The sequence below is a fragment of the Phasianus colchicus genome, chromosome 3, assembly GCF_987193195.1.
Source record: "Phasianus colchicus chromosome 3, bPhaCol1.hap1.1, whole genome shotgun sequence".
In the NCBI taxonomy this organism is placed as follows: domain Eukaryota; kingdom Metazoa; phylum Chordata; class Aves; order Galliformes; family Phasianidae; genus Phasianus; species Phasianus colchicus.
The window spans coordinates 80,643,675-80,662,168 of NC_143438.1; the positions used below are offsets into that span (position 1 = coordinate 80,643,675).

An 18,494-nucleotide genomic window follows, 5' to 3' on the forward strand; every position below is an offset into this window, starting at 1 on the left:
AGTCCCAGCCTTCGAGCTTCCACAGGTTGTAATCTGAATCATTTCAAGACCAAGATTTATGTTCATCTGACTATGAATATTTTCTTCCTTAGGAAACGCTCCAGATTTCATCTCCTTCGGTCCCACGGGGAATTTCTGAGTTCACGTAGAACATCGTAAATGCTGTCTAAGGACAGGAGCCATGGTGTGCTCTGTCCTGAGTGCTGCATTGCCATGGTTTTACTCATATCAGAGGGATCAGCGTTGCCTTCCTTGGTACACATTAGTAAACTACATCTTTTTCTTTCCTGATTGAAAGAAAAGCACAATGGCACTGCCCTGTATAACGTAACACCAATCCAGAGAAATATAGTAAAATCATTTCTGAAAATGATCTCAAGTCCTGATGCAAGCCTTTGAATGAGACATGTATTGAGTCAGTGCTTCAATTTCAGTCTTCACTGCTCCATTTTCTCAGTGTTTCATGGCCTTTAATATCCTCACCTTGTACATCTGAAGAACAGAACTACTTTTATACCTCATTTACACCGGCACACAAAAGCAAAGGCAGACTGGGGAAGTTCCACACAACAGAATGAATGGGGTGTTTGTGATTTGAGATAATATTAAGCTGGCTGGGACAGATAACAAGGGCACTTTCAGTACAGGCTCAATATCCAGAGAACAGGCTCTCTAGAGACACTGGACACTACCTGGGCATTAGTATGCTATAACATTTTTACTGCTGTCACTAAGGCAGCACAGTGGCAGAAGAGCAACTGTTATTGTGACACTTCCATTTACTGTATAGACAGTAGCACTTTTAAAATATTTTACTTGTCATATTCTTTTTGCATGACCTATGTGACTCTCATTATCAAGTTGCAGCTAAAGCTGAACGAGTTTATGAATTGAATGAAGAAATTGGGAAACTACTGGCCAAAGTAGAACAGCTAGGAGCTGATGGAAATGCGGAAGAATCTCAAAAAGTAACGGATGAAGTGAAGAAGGCCTGGGTAAAGAAGAGAGAAGCCAAAGAAGTGTACAGGAATTCAATGCCTGCCTCTAGCTTTCAACAGCAGAAGCTATGGGTCTGTGAAGTGTGTTCGGCTTATCTCGGTCTTCATGACAGTGACTGACATCTTGCTGACCACTTTGGAGGAAAACTACACTTAGGATTTCAAGATATTCAAAAGGCTCCACAGTTCTTAAACAACTGAGATTTTTAATCTTTATATCTCTAAAGGGAGTAACACTTACTTCTATTCCTTAAAAATTTTGGAATTGATTCATCTGCTTTTCATTTCATTTACATCATTCATTACCTTCATCTACTAGGTCCATGAATCTAACTCCATCTAAAAAGTTATAACTATATTAACTAATAAAGATTATAAATCATTCAGAAAGAAGGCTATGGGCCTTCTGTGGGACTTAGACATGACAGCATCACATGCATAGTTTGAATACCCTGGAATCCCTCAGAGAACATCATTACATTTAGTCAGCTGAATCATTCTCCAGATGACCATGGCCAGGAAAGGAAAATAAACGGAGCCAGTCCAAATCAAACTGATGCTCTTTTGGCTGGATGAGACCATCCCAAAGGCTTCATCATGCCACCTCCCAAACCTCTTAGCTTTCTGGATGATTCATGCTGGACCATGAGACAGACAACGAAGAGCCAGTCATGTGATGGGAAAACTTTTGTATATGCTATCATGGGCATGCCCTTCCTCATGAACACTCATGAGTCATGGGAGTGACCGTGCCTTTGGCTGTGCTGGAAGATGATGCCTTTTCTTCAAGGACCCTGGGAGCTTTACCCTGCTTGTAATTGCAATGTCATGTTTCTTCTCTTTGCATCTCCTACCCAAGAAGGTGGTCAGCATTTAGGCAAACCATCTCTTCTGCAGTAGTCACAAATAAGGATTGAGACCCGGTGAGTGTATGAGTGATGTGCAGCAGAGCAGGAGTGAGTGTCAGGAGTGATAAGTAGGTCAGCCCTCACCAGCCCCACAAGTCCTCCTAGGCTCAGCTACTAATTTCTGCCAGCACAGTTTGAGGCTCTGTGGTTAGGGGGACAATTTACTAGCAGAAATGTCATTGTAAGCCTAAATCTTTTTGTTTACCTTTCCCTGCTCATCAAAAAACAAACAAACAAACAAACAAACCAAAACAAACAAACAAAAAACACAAAAAAAAACACAAAAAAAAAAACCTTCCAAAAATGACTTTTAGATGTCAATCAACTATCGTTTTTTAATTTAATTTTTAATTTAATACTGAGCCAGAGCTCCAACTGCTTTTTTTCTGGCAAGAAGCTGAGATCTCTTCCTTTCTAAAAGGTGCAACTCAGAGTTATAGAAACTGATTTTTTAATTATGGAACTGAAGGCTGATGTGGCAACATGGTACCAGGAATGGCAGTTGATGTTCCCATCCCTCTTTTCCCCCACCATGCTGTTAATTTCTGTATGCACTACGAATATGCTCCATAAAAGAAAAGCGGGCACCGTTATAACACAAACATTTTCCCTCTGTGGCTGTTCATCACTCTTCTCCTCTTGGTACTGCAGCCTGAGAAGAATTTATACCTTGTATTTACATAGTGATATGCTTTATCATTACCAGTTAGGAAAATATAAAGTGATTGTGCTGATTCATACTGTGCATTTTAGTAGTGAAATGGCAATAGAAGTTGCTAGATTGTCAAGCTGTCTTAAAGAAAAACTTGTTACTTTTGTCTGATCGCTCAGCCACTAGAACAAGTATCAGCTTGAAAGTTGTCATGCCAACACAGAATAGGAACTTGGCATCCATAGATGGTATTTATGTTCGATAAAAAACTTCAGCTACAGTTCCTCCCTTCTTGAGGAAATGTGTCTCATTAACATTGAGTTTGACTTTCTCCAGCGAGTGAATCAATACTCATTCTTTAAGGATGAAATTCACATTGCCCTAGAGAGATCAAATAAACGGGTTTCCCATGAATGACCATATGAGGAAGACAAGGGGCTGTAATTTTCCTGACTGCTCCTATCAACGATCTGGCTTTACTCTTCTTTAATTTCTGTATGTTACTGTGATCATTGCACAGAAGAAAGCTTAGGGAGTTTTTGAGTGAATTTTCATGACTTGCTAGTCTTTCACACTCCAAGAAGTTAGTACTATGAAAGGCACAAGAAGGAACAACATTGTGAATTAAAAGCTTGATGTTGGGAAGACATGTGACTTGATGACACTTGTATTTAATATGAGCTGTGAGGATGTAGCCGGCCACACACAGTGTGGACAGCAAAGGACAGGGATGTTGTGTTTTGACAAGGCAGCTCCCTCAGAACCTCACTCAAAGCATGTTGAGAAGCCACATGGGAAGCTCTTACTTCCCTTGAACACTCTCTCCCAAGAGATGCATGCTGCTCTGAAGTAGTGCTAGTCAGAAATTTGGGGACAAAACAAAGTGTTGCCAAAAATGATGATTTTCTGAATCCAGATCGTTTTGCCCAGATGATCTCAAAATGTCAGAAGATGAAAGGCAGACTCGAAGTCACCTGGGAGCCAACATGTCCAAAAAAGTGAAGCTCAGTCAGACAAGTAGTGCCAGCACTGGGATCCCACAGCTGTGATATCTACAGCTCTTGAAGCAACAACTTGTGCCAGGGACTCAAAAGACTCATGGAGCTGTAAAACTCCTTGAAAGCCCAGTTCTAGTTTATTCCCAGGGAACTACCATAAAAGCAGGATTTAAATACTACAAGTCCTGATATAGGTTCTTGGGGACTACTGCTCCAGGATAATTATGTTTTGCTGAAGCCAGAAATCCTACTTTTCCTGGGCTTACATGGTAATACATTTGTGGGGAACAGAACCTAAAAGCATCAGAACTCTACAAAGACGGTATCTTCTTGCAAGATGATCTACATCTACTAAGCACTTGGATCATGAACACTATACAAAACATATCCCTGACAGACCCCTATAATTAAATTTACTCATTTTATGGGGCTGGCCTTACGATTCGGGTTGGAAGTCTGTGGCCCCAGAGGATCAACCAGGGCTCCTGGGCTTGTTGTTGAGACAAGAGTTTACTGAGTTCTCCTTTTCCTCAACCCACTGCCACATGCAAATCTCTGAGCCTGCAAAGCTCCTTCTGGTGCAGGTCAAGGATCACACCACACAGGCAGCATACATAACACACACAGAGTCCAGGGAGCTAAGTCAGTGCATAATGAGTTCAATTCACACATACATAAGAGACACAATCAGCCGCCTTTTGAAAACAACAGGCTAATTACACTGAAGAAACAGAGGATATTATAGAACAGGAAAGGAACTAAGGAAAAAAAGACTGTACATACAAAATGAAACCACACTTCCAAATAATATTTAACCATCAGAACCTCTTTCTAAAATAAATCTTTCCAGCTCTTGCAGAGACTAAGATCACTCTGGGTGTCTTTCCAAGTTTTTGGGGAATTTCCAGTGCCTACCCTTTATTCTTTTAAATTAAGTTCAACTCAGGACTTGAGAGCATGTGGGCTAAAACCTGGAAGATGCTGGGCACTTGCATCTCTTACTGAATAGTCTTTTATCAGCCTATTTAGGTTATCCCAGTTTAACCCTATAGTCCCTTCCAGCAATTCAATGATTCAGATTAACTAGACACTTGGCCAGTGTCGGGCTCCAGGCTGAAGGTTGGAGAGAGGCTAGTCCCCAGACAAATGATGCATGGAATTTGTATCTGTGTGTTGCCATGCCGACGCTGAGCACAGATTGCTCAAGATTCAGCAGGACTTGGCAGGGACCTTTATGCTTCCCAGAGACCCACTGACAGGTAATATTACTGAGTTTCTGTTTTATTATGTGAAGTCCCATTGAAATGCTCAGTACAAGCATCTAATTCATTTCAGTGCAACTTTGCATAGCAAAAAAGAGAAAGTGGGAGGGAGCAACAGGGCAGAGAGGGACCCTCCTGTTCCCAGCACAGTGTGGGATTTGCTTGCTGTGTGGGACAGTTTCATCTTTCCTGTACAGGCTGCTCTGAATAGGCTCAGACAGCCAAAGATATCTCTGAATATTTCATAATTGACTGGTGCTGATGGCATATTCCCAGAGTGAGTGCTGTCTGAGAGTTTGAGATACTAACCTATGATACAAAGAGTGAGTAAAAAAATAAAAGAAAGTGACAGAAGTCCAACAGTGGTCTAGATGTGGGAGTGCTCAGCTGCTCACCTGCACAGGCACAAAACTGGTGCACGGGACTGAGCAGCACCAGCCCCAGTGCTTGACTCCCAGAAGGAAGCAGAAAGGCTCTGGAGATGCTGGTGGTCTTTGGTTCAGCTCAAGTAGTCAGATTCACTTCTCCCACAGGAAATACTTAAAGGGTCCTGCTTCTGTGACCTTGGTAGAGCTGGCTGAACTAACTGTTATGAATAAATTATGTAAATAGCTTAGCACCCTGCCTTCTGCTCACAAATCACTCAGGAGCCCCTCTTCTTCTACACCAGCCTATCTGTTCTTGAGGAATTTATGCCAGAGAGTTTCTGTGTCAAATTTCTGCCTTAAGGCCGTTTCCAAACCACTCAGCTTCCCTCCACCCCTTCCCCCATTACTGTTTGTTATTCTGAAGGTGTAAGGTACTCCCAAGTCACATGAGACACTGTTTCCTCCTCTCTAACTTTGCTGGCTGGGAAATAATAAATGGCTAAATGGCAGACGCACATTCCCATGTGATGCTCAGAGATAAATCATCGTGTTAACTCCACGCTTTGTTCAGGGAGCCCTGTTATTTCAGATGGGGCTTGGGATTCCACTACATGGCAAAGTGCCCAACAGTTAAGGGCTCCAACACTTGGTGTTGCAACACCTAGGTCCTTTTGTTGACTTAATGCCTGTATCTTTGCCCAGAGCAAAATACATTGGATGAGATAAAAACAATCCAAATAAACAGTGAAGCACTGGCATCATCCACTGGAATAAGGAGCAAAACAAGACAACTCTGTTTAGTGAGCTGAGTGATAGCCATAGAAAAGATCAAAGTCTGTCTTTTCAGGCCAAAATGAGAGCTCTTACTGTTGTGCATCACTTTAGCCTCATCTAACTGAAGGCTGCCATGGAAAGAAGGAACCTAGTGTGTTTGCCTCCACCTGCCTCCAGGATTCTGCCCTATTTGCATTGGACCTCTGCAATCTCGAGACCCACCACCAGCCATGGTCAGTGTAATATGAGGTGATGGAATGAGAGCAGAGTGAGACTAAAGAGTAGCAGAGCAGAGCTGACCCACTGTAGGGCGCAGGGAGATGCAGTGCCCGACTTGGGCACTCATAGTCAGGCAGCCAATATTCACTACCTACCCACCTGTGACCATGCAGGCTCTGCAAAGTTGCCCACAATTTTGGTGCAGTGAAAAAAAGAAATGAGACATGAACTTCATCCATCTCCCTCATCTCTTCAGCCCCACCAGGATCCTATGGGATCAGATGTCCCCTGCCAATGTTGACACCAGTTTCATCTTCTCTTCTTTTGTCTGAGAATAACCTAGGGCTCTGAGGCCCAGGACAGGGAGGCCCAGGGCCCATGGACATCCTTAGCCAGCAACAGCTTTTCAAATGCAAGAAAATGGTAATCTTCCAAAGCAAGTGAATGCACGTTGACTAACCATATGCTTGACTTACATATTGATTTACACATCAACAAGTTTACTATCATACACTGCATCTTCATACTTAGTATTCACAACAAGTACAGAGATTGTTTATGGTAAATACGTACCAACATGAACTCAGAATTTTAAAAAAGCAACCCATTACTACAGAAACAAAGAAAATTGGACTAATCCATCAATCTGTCCAAGGAAAGACCAGTGCTACCTTTGGCATTCCTAGCAGGTACTTCACCAATCTGCTCTTAAAGGCCCCCATCAGAAGGATGTGACTTTTTCAGAAATGATCTATTCCAGAGAAAGGACTTTCCCAAAAGCTGACTTAAATCTTCTCTAAGCTTATCACTTGTTGCATCATCCACAATGAAGAGAGACAGAAAGGTTTATTATCACCTCATTGAGGCAATATTTTACTTATTCAAAGCCTGACAGGCATGATTCTTACCAGCCTTCTCCACACAGATTAATCAGACACAGCTCTTGATGCCTGCTCCCACGGAGCATGATTTCAAGACCTCTGTCCAGGCTCATTTCAGTTCCCTGGACTTTCTGCAGTCTTTCTTGTTATGTGATACCCAAGACTGGAATCTTCTCCCTACTGGAGGCTTTACCAATGGAAGGATTACCTCATATGTCTTTTGTAAAACTCTGCTGTTTATATATCCCAGAATAATATTTGCTTCTTTCACAACAAAATGCCATTACTGACTCATCCTGAGGTCATGATCCACTACAATTCCCAGATCTTTGCTACCTCTCCTCTCACTTCCCATCAAGAATTCAGCAAGACATTTAGTTTTACCGACATGCCTGTTTGTATTCAGTATTGTTCTATCCCTTTCAGAGCATTTCTCCCATTTCTCAGGCCTGTCCTCCAAGATGTTGGCAGTTTGTCAGTGCTTAGAGTCACATGTACATTTAGCATACATACTCTCTAGTCTATCACTTCAGTTACTGCAATGATAACAGTGGATCCACACCCAGCCTCTTAGAACCTTACCTGATAAACGCTTCCAGTGTAATATTGAATTTCTGACAGCTCATTCTTGACTATTATTTTCCAAGCAGTACTGCAGGCATTTTGCAGCAATCTCATCAAGAATCGGCGATCCCTTAGCCATGGCACTCGCACAGCAGTGTGCTCGTGAAACCTTCAAATCAAAGCTGACAAGAAAAGAAACACAGAGATTTTCAGTATTGTTTGTTGAACCCAGCAAAGTTAGAGACCCATGATTCAGACCACAAGTCCCCGGATATTTATGAAAATGCCATTTGAGGCAGTGTCAAAAACCTTACTGCATTCTTGCCTATCTACATGATTTGTTACCTCGTCATAGGAAAACAAACAAACAAACAGGCTGGTTTGATATGATCTGGTCTTGACAAATCACATTGATAATTATCAGTCACTTTGCTCTCTCACAGATCATTTGATCCCTGGTCCAAAGATCTCTCTGAAAAACAAAAGTTGGGCCAGCTGGGACTCTGTGTTCTCCTTTTTCTCTTTTTTTTTTAATAGGCATTCTGTCAGCCTTTTTCTAGCTCAGCATCATCCAAATTCTCCAAGATAATTACCATGGCCTTCAAGATTGTTCAGCTAGTTCCCTAAGTAACCAAGGGTGAATTACAGGCCTGACTGATCTGAGAAAATCTAATTTATCTTAGCAGTTTCTAAACATTTCTTTCCCTATTCTTGCCTGAGTTCTTACCCTTTTGTGGTTGATGTTAACTGTGTCAACCATCTGATTACAGTCGGCTTTTTAATGAAGACAGAAGCAATAAAAGACATTAAACACTTCAGCCTTCTTGGCATGTTTTGTTATTAGCTTTCCTGTCCCATTTATTAGCCATCCAAAGCTTTCTCTGGTCCTCATCTACCAAGAAAGCTGTACAGTGTTTTCGTGTTATCCCTTATACCTCTTTACATTATTCTGTGTATTGGCCTTTCTCGTGTTGTACTTGTGCTATTCTTTTATGCTTATCCTTAGTTTTTTGACCCAGATTTCACTTTCTGTGTATTTCTTTTTAAGTTTTATATTTGCAATAGAATTACCAACTTATCCACAATGATATGTTGCTAGACACAGTGCCTTTTTCTTCTGCTCAGTGAATTTGGAGTGTAGGTTTAATCTCTTTAAACAAATACCAATTCTTCAGAACTATAGACATTTTTGTCTTGGTTGTCTTCGTTCAGTTCTTTCAATTTTATGAGTGTGTTTAGATTTTCTTAGCTCTTTTAGTTCACAAACATTACGAATTCTCCCCTAAAAATACTACTGTCTAAAAGAAAGGAAAAAAGATAGAAATTTCAGTCAACCTTGAATATGCAGTCATCTATGACTTTGTAGGAATCCATCTCAAATGAGCACAGTCATACCTTTAGTCTTGAACATGTAAGATTCATCCACAAAAAATGGCTCAAGAAAGGTGATTCAGGGAACTTCAATAATGATGTAAGTGAAACAGTTAATGATCTTATTAGGTCTAAAAGCTAGACCAAGGTTGGATATGCTTGGTGGATTTGTTAATGATAATGATTTGGCTGACGCTTATACATAGGAACCTAATGAAGATCTATTGTTTTCTGGTTCTCCCTTTTTTATTTAGTGAGGTTAAGAAAGCATTACTTCAAATGAGTTTGAATAAAAGTGCAGTGGCAAGCAACCTTGACCACAAATTATTTAAAATAATTGCTTCATCCACAGTAAAATTAGTAGCTGATTTATGTCACTTGTCTTTCTTCATTGCAAAATATTGTAGCGTCACTGTAAACCGAGACATTTTCTGGAGAGGTGGCTTAAAAGCAAATGCTCTCTGTTCCTCAGCTGTCAAATACCTGGGGGCAGGCTCTGGTTTCTACTTTACCAAAAGAGTTTTGCATTATAAAATGAAGACTTTAAAGCAATCTGTCTCTCCACTTTCTGTAAGGACATAGAGGCAACTCCTCATCTGTTTGGAGCAGTTATACAAGATGTTTGCAGTCAGTACCTTATCACCTTCCTATGGACACCTATGGTGTCATCACTGCATCTGAAACAGGCACTTCCAGCAGGCAAGTGAAATCTTGGGTAGGTTGGACCTTGTCTGAGGGTGAAGAGGGATTCCAACGATCTGACTTGTCTAATGCATCTCTTTCTAGGGTCTCAACCAGACCGTTCTTACTGGACAGTATTGGATCTGTGTTGCTTTGTGAAAACCAGCCCTATTCCTGGGCATTCACAACTGGACAAGCTGGTGGTGAAGGGATAAACTCTTCTATTCAGAACTGGGGTCCACAACCTGATCGTATGGCTGTAAGAGTCAGCAGCAAAGCTACATCATCTTCACTCTTGTAGCCATGAACATTAATAAAGGAGATGACAAAAGGGGAAAAAGAGTGATTCATCTGAGCCCATGCACACCATCAGCTGTTGTAGGGAAAAGAGATCAGTACCTGAGTTTCATTCCCAGGTCACACTGGTTTCCCTACCAAGTCCCACTGCTTGCTGTAGCACTCATACTGATATCAGAGCCTTTTCCTGTTAGTATCCAAATTATTTGGAGTTCTGTGCCAGGGGTTGATGACTGTTCAGCATAACTTGCAATAAAAGCCATCATTGCATAAAGCTTCCAAAACCTTGAAAAATAGCATGCTGCACTTTTTCCCCTTTTGACAAAGAAACCTGAGATATAATAGCTATGGAATATCAGATGCAGATTTATTTTTGTCTCTTCAACTGGCTGTGGGTTGCTTGCATGCATATATATTTGTATTTGTGTGGGTCTGGGTGTGTGTTTGTGTCCATATGCCCATATGCTGTTAGGTTTTCTTATCTTTGAAGAAAATGACCATGAAAACTTGTTCAGTTGGTTTATGCAAGTTGAATAGCTAACAGGGAGGAATGACTCCTTATCTAACAAAACCCCTCACACTTTATTAACACTGAAAGGAAAGTGAGAGTCCCTTACATCACCTTACTAGTTAATAGCCAGCAATGTTTGTATTACTCAGTATTAAAGAGACATTAGACTTCTCTAATGTTTAATTTTTGCTTTGTATTAAAATAAGCATCTATTTTAGTTGAGCATTGCAATAGGGAAACAAGAGAGGGCTATTCCTGCAGATGGCAAATAGTTTTCTCTCCAGATTTTGTGGCTGTGATGAGACCATAGTCCTGCAGTTCAGCCCCTAAGCACAGAAGCCTATGGGTATCCACATCAGTACAACATCTGCCATACTGACAGAGGCTGCATGAGCCAGCTCAGAAATTGATCTGATTCTGCCCAGGAAATCAAATCCATCCATATCTCATTGTGCAACTGAATAATGTATTACTCATTGCGTACTGAAATATTGCACACACACATCCTGAACCTCCATGATGCAACTCCAAGAGAATGAGTGATGCTGAGAAGCTGCTCAGTTCCCACCAAGGTGAACAGGAGCAGAAGATCAGGACATCCTAGGAAGACATCCAACACCTTCAAGATTTTATCTGAAGCTTGATGTGTACTTGTTGACAGAGCATATCGTGGGCAGATGGAAGCTTGTTCAACTGGTGTTTGGAGCCAAGAAAGCTGTACGGCCATGATAGTAGAGGCAGTGTTGGTAAACCCTACAAGCTTGCCACTCTGATGCCACCATCACCTGTTTTTCTTTAGGTCAAGAGATAGGCAAGAGCTTCAGTCTGCACAGTGCAGCAGCAACGGGAAGCTCACATCTGCAGATTTTCTTTGTCCTTCATGCACTAAAACCCAGCAAGAAGTGCCAGTCTTCACAGCCCTGGGGATTAGGAGCTGAGAAAATCCTTCTGCTGCAGACACAAGCTTTTTTGCTGTGCACACATACATGAGTTGTAGGAGGGCAAACTACTAAAGGCTGTATGTATCTGAGGTCACCAGCTCAGAGGCTCTGAGAGTTGTTTCTTGGCCCATTTTAGCTGTAAAGGTTGCTCAGCAAACGTCTGTCACTAAGTGCTGTGCATTGGCTGCTGTAGCCACAATTTAAAGTCTGCTCACTGGGATTTAGCTGATCACTGGTAACATTTCTCCATACCTTTTTAAAATCCCGTGTTGAGTTGGAAAATGTTACTTTCCTGACAGGCTCTGAATGCAAACAGGTATGTTTGTCTTACAACAAGAAGAAAACACATGAAACCCTTTTTCCTGCCTGGAGTCAGCAAGAAACAACACTTTTAAACACCTTTCTAAGGGTAACAGGAACACTGAAACAGGCTGCCTAGAGAATTTGTAGGGTCTACTTCCCTGGAGACATTCAAAACCCACCCTGGATACATTCCTATGTGACCTAAATAATCTAGGTGCTCCTGCTCCATCACAGAATCACAGAATTGCCAGGGTTGGAAGGGACCTCAAGGATCATGAAGCTCCAATCCCCCTGCCACATGCAGGGCCACCAACCTTCCCACCTAATGCTAGACCAGGCTGCCCAGGGCCCCATCTAATCTGGCCTTGAATCCATCAGGGGGATTCGACTAGATGATCTTTTGAGGACCATTTCAATCTCTGACATTCTGTGATTCTGTGATTATAGGCTCTCATAGAGAAGGAGAGGGAAGTGAAGCATCTGTTCTGACAGTTGCCTGTACCTAGAGATGTTCTGGGAACTCCACCACCTCAGGCCTCTCCAAAATTTCCGTCATTATTTTCAGGGCCCCAGCTCTTCCCAAGACACACTATTCTGGTCTGTTGTGGGACTTTCTGACCTCAGCTGGTTTCCACAAAGTATCAGCAGTACTTCCACAGCAGAGCAACACCAGCTTCTCAAGGAACACATCTGGTCCCATGTTTGTGGCAGTGGTGTATGCTTCCAGAGAAGCTGCTTTCATCCTTTCAAAGTTTTTTATCCATGTATCATAATAGATGTTTTTCCCACTCTGTGTTGCAATCCTACTTAACAAGACAACAGACCTGCTAGGGCACAGCACATGTCTTTCCTTTCTCAGACACATGGGTTCCCCTCCGATAAAGGGGTGGTGCATTGCAAGATCTCATTGCAACATGCATGCCACCAGGTTGAGACCAGAGGGGACAGCTGCATCCTGAGCTTGGGAGGTCAGCCATCCCCATGCTATTTCTGTGAGCCTAGAAGCAATGTCAACTGCAGATGTCTGTCACATTCAGTTCTGCATAGTAAAGAGACAGAGAGGCAGAGAAAATTGCACAATGGCAAAATTGTCCCTAAACACATGCAAAACCCTGAATGCAACAGTACATAAAGCAATATGCTATACCCCAGAGTGTATGGCATCTAATGTTGCCATGAAAGTCCCCGGGATATGTATATGTATTGTAGTCCCTCTTCTTTTAATTTGACCATGACGAAGATGCAGTGTCCTCACATGTGTACGCTGACAAACCAGCGCTAATGGCAGTGACACATTCGTTGATAAAACAGTGTAACATAAATGTACTCGGATGATCAAAGCTTTTACATCGCACTACCTTGAACCTTTGGGATTCTGGGTGCTTCTTTCCAAATTTTTTCAAGCCAAGAGGGGAGAGCTTCCCTGTGTTTTTTATATTGGCTCAGTCCTGGAAGTAGATGTAGCCTAGCGTGGCCCATGCTGTGTGCCAAGGCTATCCCAGTGACACCACTAGGGATGGTCAGCAGCCACCTACGAGGACAGTATTACCAGAGCATGGCATGCACCAGCTATGCATCCTGCAGCTCAGGCAGCAGGAGCAAGAGCTAGAGGAGGCACGTCTGGAACTGGGAGGGGTGTCTGCATGGCACAGTGCTGTGCAGGCTGCCAGGAAAGGTCCCGCTCTCCTAAACTTAAACAAATACCAGTAGTGGATGGCTTCAGAGAGCAATTACTTATTCTTCTGAAAGTACCCTACCAATTTGTTTTAATTGTAAAGAAATAATCAGACAGAACGAGTTTGAGAGAGTTAGTCTATTAATCATTTATTGTGTTATTTTTATATGGCATTGTGCTGCTGCTATGATATGTTAAATATTGCAGCTTGATGTGTGGTCCCCAGACCCAAGGAGTCTTATAAATTAGATGGATTTTTCTCTCAGTGAGAAAAGTTCCAGAAAAGTGAGAATAGCTTAGATGCAAAATAATCCCAGTTGACTGTGTATTATCCTAACTGCACAATATTCTCATGGGAATTGTATCCGCTGGAATCCCTTTTAATGGAGTTTTGAACAGGAGAACTAATCTGCATGGATATTGCGAGGTACAGCATCAAAATAGAAGTTTCTCAGGCCATTGGAAAGAATTTTTAAGCCCGAGCAAAAATTAACTTTGTCTTTCCCAGAGTGAGGTCTGAAAAAGGCAAACAATGTTCCTGGCCTCAACCTTCTGTATTAATGAGTTGGAGTGGAAGTCTGAGTGTTTTCCCCTATAAAGCACATGAGGGGCTAATCCTTCATTCATCCAGGTGGGTCAGAAGGAGAGCTCCAACCTTCTGTGCACTCTGGATATGTCATCTGAGGGACCCCAAGCCCTGCCACTGCTTTTACAGAGCTTATGCGTGTCTGATCTGCTGTATAGGTATCCACCTCCAGCCAAAGTCATGAAAGATCAGGTTTCCTCCTATCCAATCTGGGGACTAATTTTGGCCCAACAAAGCTATTCTCTGTGCAGAATGATTATGTCACTATCCTGACAGCAGCAAATGCAGCTGTATGCCTGAAACAGCTGCTGGAGTGGGGGGAAAAACAGGTTTGTCGTTTGCTGAGAAACAAAGATCTCCCCATGACTTCTTCTCTTTAGTTTTTATCCAGAACAACATCAGGTCCCAGTGTATTAACAAATCAAAGCTGACTGCACTCAGCACCTCTCAGGAAGACGCCAACTTACAGGAAACACCCTTGGAAAGGATGTCAGTATTACCAAGCCTCCTATGAACTGGTAATACTGGAACTTGCAAGAAGATTAAGAAAAGTCAGTTTCTGTATTTAAAAATAAACCTGCTTTGGACCAAAGTCCGTGAAAAAAAAAAAGTGCGTGGAACTCTATATAAAGTTTGTAGGGTTTGCTGTCCTATAAATCAGTAATACATTTTTCTTTACAAAAAAATTAAAATGAAATCTGGGCTTGCAGTCTTCACGCCAAGTTTCCACTCTTACAGTCCGAAGAATCAAGGTTTGAAAGAGCATAATGAAGTATAATTCATGCAGTAAATTATCGATATTAATAACACTCTGAGAAATGGTTGCTACAAATAATATCAGGGGAATGGGATGATTCCAATGGCTCTTTCTTTGGTAAATCTCAGTTGATTTACAGTGAAAGTTTTGCCTGAAAATTGGCCAAGAGGAGACTGCAAGATTTTGATTGCTGCTTTTAGTTGTATGGAAAGAAAATGAATACGGTCCAATTTTCATTGAAGTCAATGGAAAACTCCTATCTGAGGAGCAGGCTTACTGCAGCCAAGGAGTAAACCCTAAAATCCACCAGTGCAATCATTCATTCGGCATTTTCAGCCAGTCTGTGTAGATGTCACTAGGGATAAAACTTGGTTATTATCCTCTACAGAGGTGTGTCAAGTTCTCATTACTCAAAGTTTCAAGATGACAACAGTGAGTGCTTTGGCTGAGGCCACAAAGGATTTCAGTTACTTGAATCCATCTGGTGATGTTGGCTAAGGTCTGAATTGGAGCATCTTTGAAGCACACTCACAAGGAAGACTGTACAGTGCATCCTGATTGCTTCTCAGAATATATGTAATTAAAAAAAAAAAAATAAAAAAAGTAAAAATGAAAACAAACAAACAAAAACTAGATTTACATGAAGGCATGATCATGACTAGAAGGTTGCTGTGCTGTTAAGCAACACTGATACAATGTCTTGTGCACTGTCACATTCGAGTTCCCCTGCATGGCCCTGGGGCTGCAGGATGCCTGCCAGCTCCATCTAGATGCTGCACAGCCCTGTCAGTGCAGCATGGCTCTCCCACTAATATTTCCTGCCTCTCTGCAGGGCTTAATGCACGACACACGAGGCAGATGCGCAGACTGCCTGCGTTCTGGCACTAAGCAGGGCTTGACATACATTTTAACTTAAACCATGACTCCCAGGGCAGGCAGAACATATGGCTTCCCAAGACGGGTTACATCTATCAACTCAGAGCATGGATAGAGCAAGCTCAGGTCTTGATTCATTAACTGTACTGTGGGGCCAAGATCATGTAGGTGTGAGCATTAAAGCTGTCTGAACTTCTGCTTGTGTGTATGCATTGCCATACTATAGCATAGAAGGGATTGTTGGCAAGCTGGATACCTGCTCAGGTTTGCTTAAGTGTCTTGAGGTGGCTTTATTCAGTGCTGGCCAGTGAGAATAGTTAATTGCTATCCAGAGTCAGATCTGTCAAAGCCTTACTCATTGAAGCCCTCTTCTCCCTTTCACCCACATGCTCACCACACCTGAAGCTCAGCAAAAATGAAATGTAATTTCTAGCCTGTGCTAGAAATATTCTTCTCCTCTCACACAGAGGGCAGGAGATATATTCTTTCTTCCTTGGTTCCCTTTGGTAGCCAGAGGCTACATCTACGATAGGAAATTAAACAATGCCAGGGTGCATTCCTGGGTGCTGCAGCTCTGTCGCCACTGCTGTTGCTTTGCTGGAATGGGTCCTGGCATGCATAAGGCTGGGACAAGCAGCATTTTCCCAAGCCGTTCCCAGGCACAGTTTGCAGAGACCAGAGATCAGGAGCCACTTTCAGTCAGCATACAGCCTTTTTGTTTTGGAGACTCAGAGCCCAATGGCATGGACAAAAGCCCCTTGTGCCAGCTGGCAATGGAGAACAGTGCCAGACTTGTTTAGTTTACCGTTGTAGATGCTGCCAGAACATCCACGTGAGGTAGAGAAGTTATCTTTATAACCATACTATTGTGCAGAAGGGAAATGTAGTTTTAGAAGATGGAGGATTACACTCAGATAGTCAGCTCTAGTGTTTACCTTTGGCACAATGACTACAGTGGCATCTCCAGTCAGAGGGAAGTGATGCTCAAGCCTCTGCCCTTCCTCTGCCTGATTCTGCTTCCCTGTGCTGCTGAGGGAGACAAACCTTCTCAGGACTCTGAATGCGGATCCAGCTGTCCTGGGCAAAATGAAACAGCAAGGCTGCAATAAATCCAGGGGAACCTGAACTCAGGACTTTTTTAAGACCCTCTTTCTTCACCTCTATTTCTTGCTGTACAGTGCCAACCACCCAAGACCTCAAATTCTCAGAGCAGCCCCACATCTGCAGGTTTTATTGACTTCAGCTGTCTTTGTGAAAATCAGGCTCCAGTGCCCTACATGGAATTCCCAGAAAATAATGAAGAAAATATTAGCAGTTACTTCCAAAAATTTGGTGAGAGGTTTAAGCTCAACCTCCCACAGGAACTTTATGATGGAAACAGAGATAAAAGCTGTTTCCCCCATATCACAGCCAATTACCTTAACCACGTAACTATGCCACTTCTTCCTGTTTCATACATGACATGGGTCTGCTTCATTCTCCATCCATCACAGATACATCGGAAAAATCAGGAGTCCTGGGGAAAAAATGGAATAAGATAAAATAAATAGAGAGCCACATCCTGTGTGTACTGAAGGTTGGACAGTGAAGGGTCTGAAGGCAATGTGTCAGCTTTGTCTGGTCTAAAGGAAAATCTGTGCTTAGGTGATATTTCATTAATATGGACTAATTCAGCTCAAGCCAATACATCGTGCATCCACATGAAGAAATTGAGTGAATTCAAGTCCAGCCCTTTTAGTTCATGTTAATGACTGCATGACCACTACCCTAATGTGGGCAAGGCTCCTGTTCTCTACAAAGCAATGAATGACTCCCTGCCTCTTGGTGCACAAGCCACCCTCAGTGTAATGCAAATAGAAATCTGTGGTATTAGAATACAGTATTAGCACTGCTTCAGCAGAGCACGGTTGTCATTTCTCAAGCAGCACTCATACTGATACACAAGTTGATGGAAATGGAGGTATTAGTTTTACAGACAATGAAAACAGAAGAAGCAGTAGGAAAGCAAAGCAAACAGGGATTATTGACTTAATTTTGACTTCAGTTTCACCTACAGAAAAAGAACAATGCCAAAGCAGCCATTAGAGTTGCTACAGTGATGGAAGACCAGTGTCACTGAAAGGCACTGTTAAAAGCACACCACTACTCAAGGTAAGGGCACCTCCTCTGCAACGCTGTGCCCAAAATAAAACCTTTGCTGGGCAGCTCAGCAGCTTAAATTGACTATAATTAAATGTATCGCAAATAGCCTAGGGGCCAGTTATTCCTACAGGACATTTCCCACAGTGCTCCCACCTTTTTCAGGAGAGTCTATGAACATACTGTGTGCCCCAGCTGCTGTGTCCAGACAGGTGATAAGATCATAGAATCCAATATTCCAACATGGAAGTAACCCACAAGGATCACCAAGTCCAACTTCTGGCTCCACACAGGACTAGCATGCTTCCACACTGATGGAATGAGTCTGAGAGCTACAGCAGCATGATTCAGAAAGGATCCTTGAGCTGTGGGCATTGTGATTGACTCATCTTAGCCAGCTCCAGTTAAGCCTATGCATATAAAACCTTGTGCCCATCTCAGCTACCAACCACCTCTACGTGGCACTGGTCAGAGCCCTGTCCCACCTTCTGCCTTCACACACACTGTTGTGTCCTTAGATCTGCACAGGAGTTGCCTTGTAATAAACAAACATTGATTTACCCCAGTTGAGGTCAGCAGTCTGCTGTTAACATGACAAGGGTATGAAAGGTAAATCTGAGATTACATTAACCTACTTGTACACTCTGCAGCTGTTAAAAGTGCCCTAGAAACCTAGGATTTGCCCCACCTAGAGCTGACATGGCATCATAATGACAATGAAGCAAGGGGTAAA

At 42.4% G+C, this 18,494-nt stretch overlaps 1 long non-coding RNA gene across 1 annotated transcript; it reads right to left on the reverse strand.

Annotated features, from left to right (window-relative positions):
• Positions 1–7,656: 7,656 nt before the first annotated feature.
• LOC149918700 (uncharacterized) lies at positions 7,657–18,024 on the reverse strand. The gene is made up of 4 exons (XR_016465650.1): positions 17,918–18,024; positions 17,041–17,138; positions 16,558–16,699; positions 7,657–7,806 (listed from the first exon to the last, which is right to left on the reverse strand). It is a non-coding gene; the product is annotated as an uncharacterized LOC149918700 (long non-coding RNA).
• Positions 18,025–18,494: the final 470 nt, after the last annotated feature.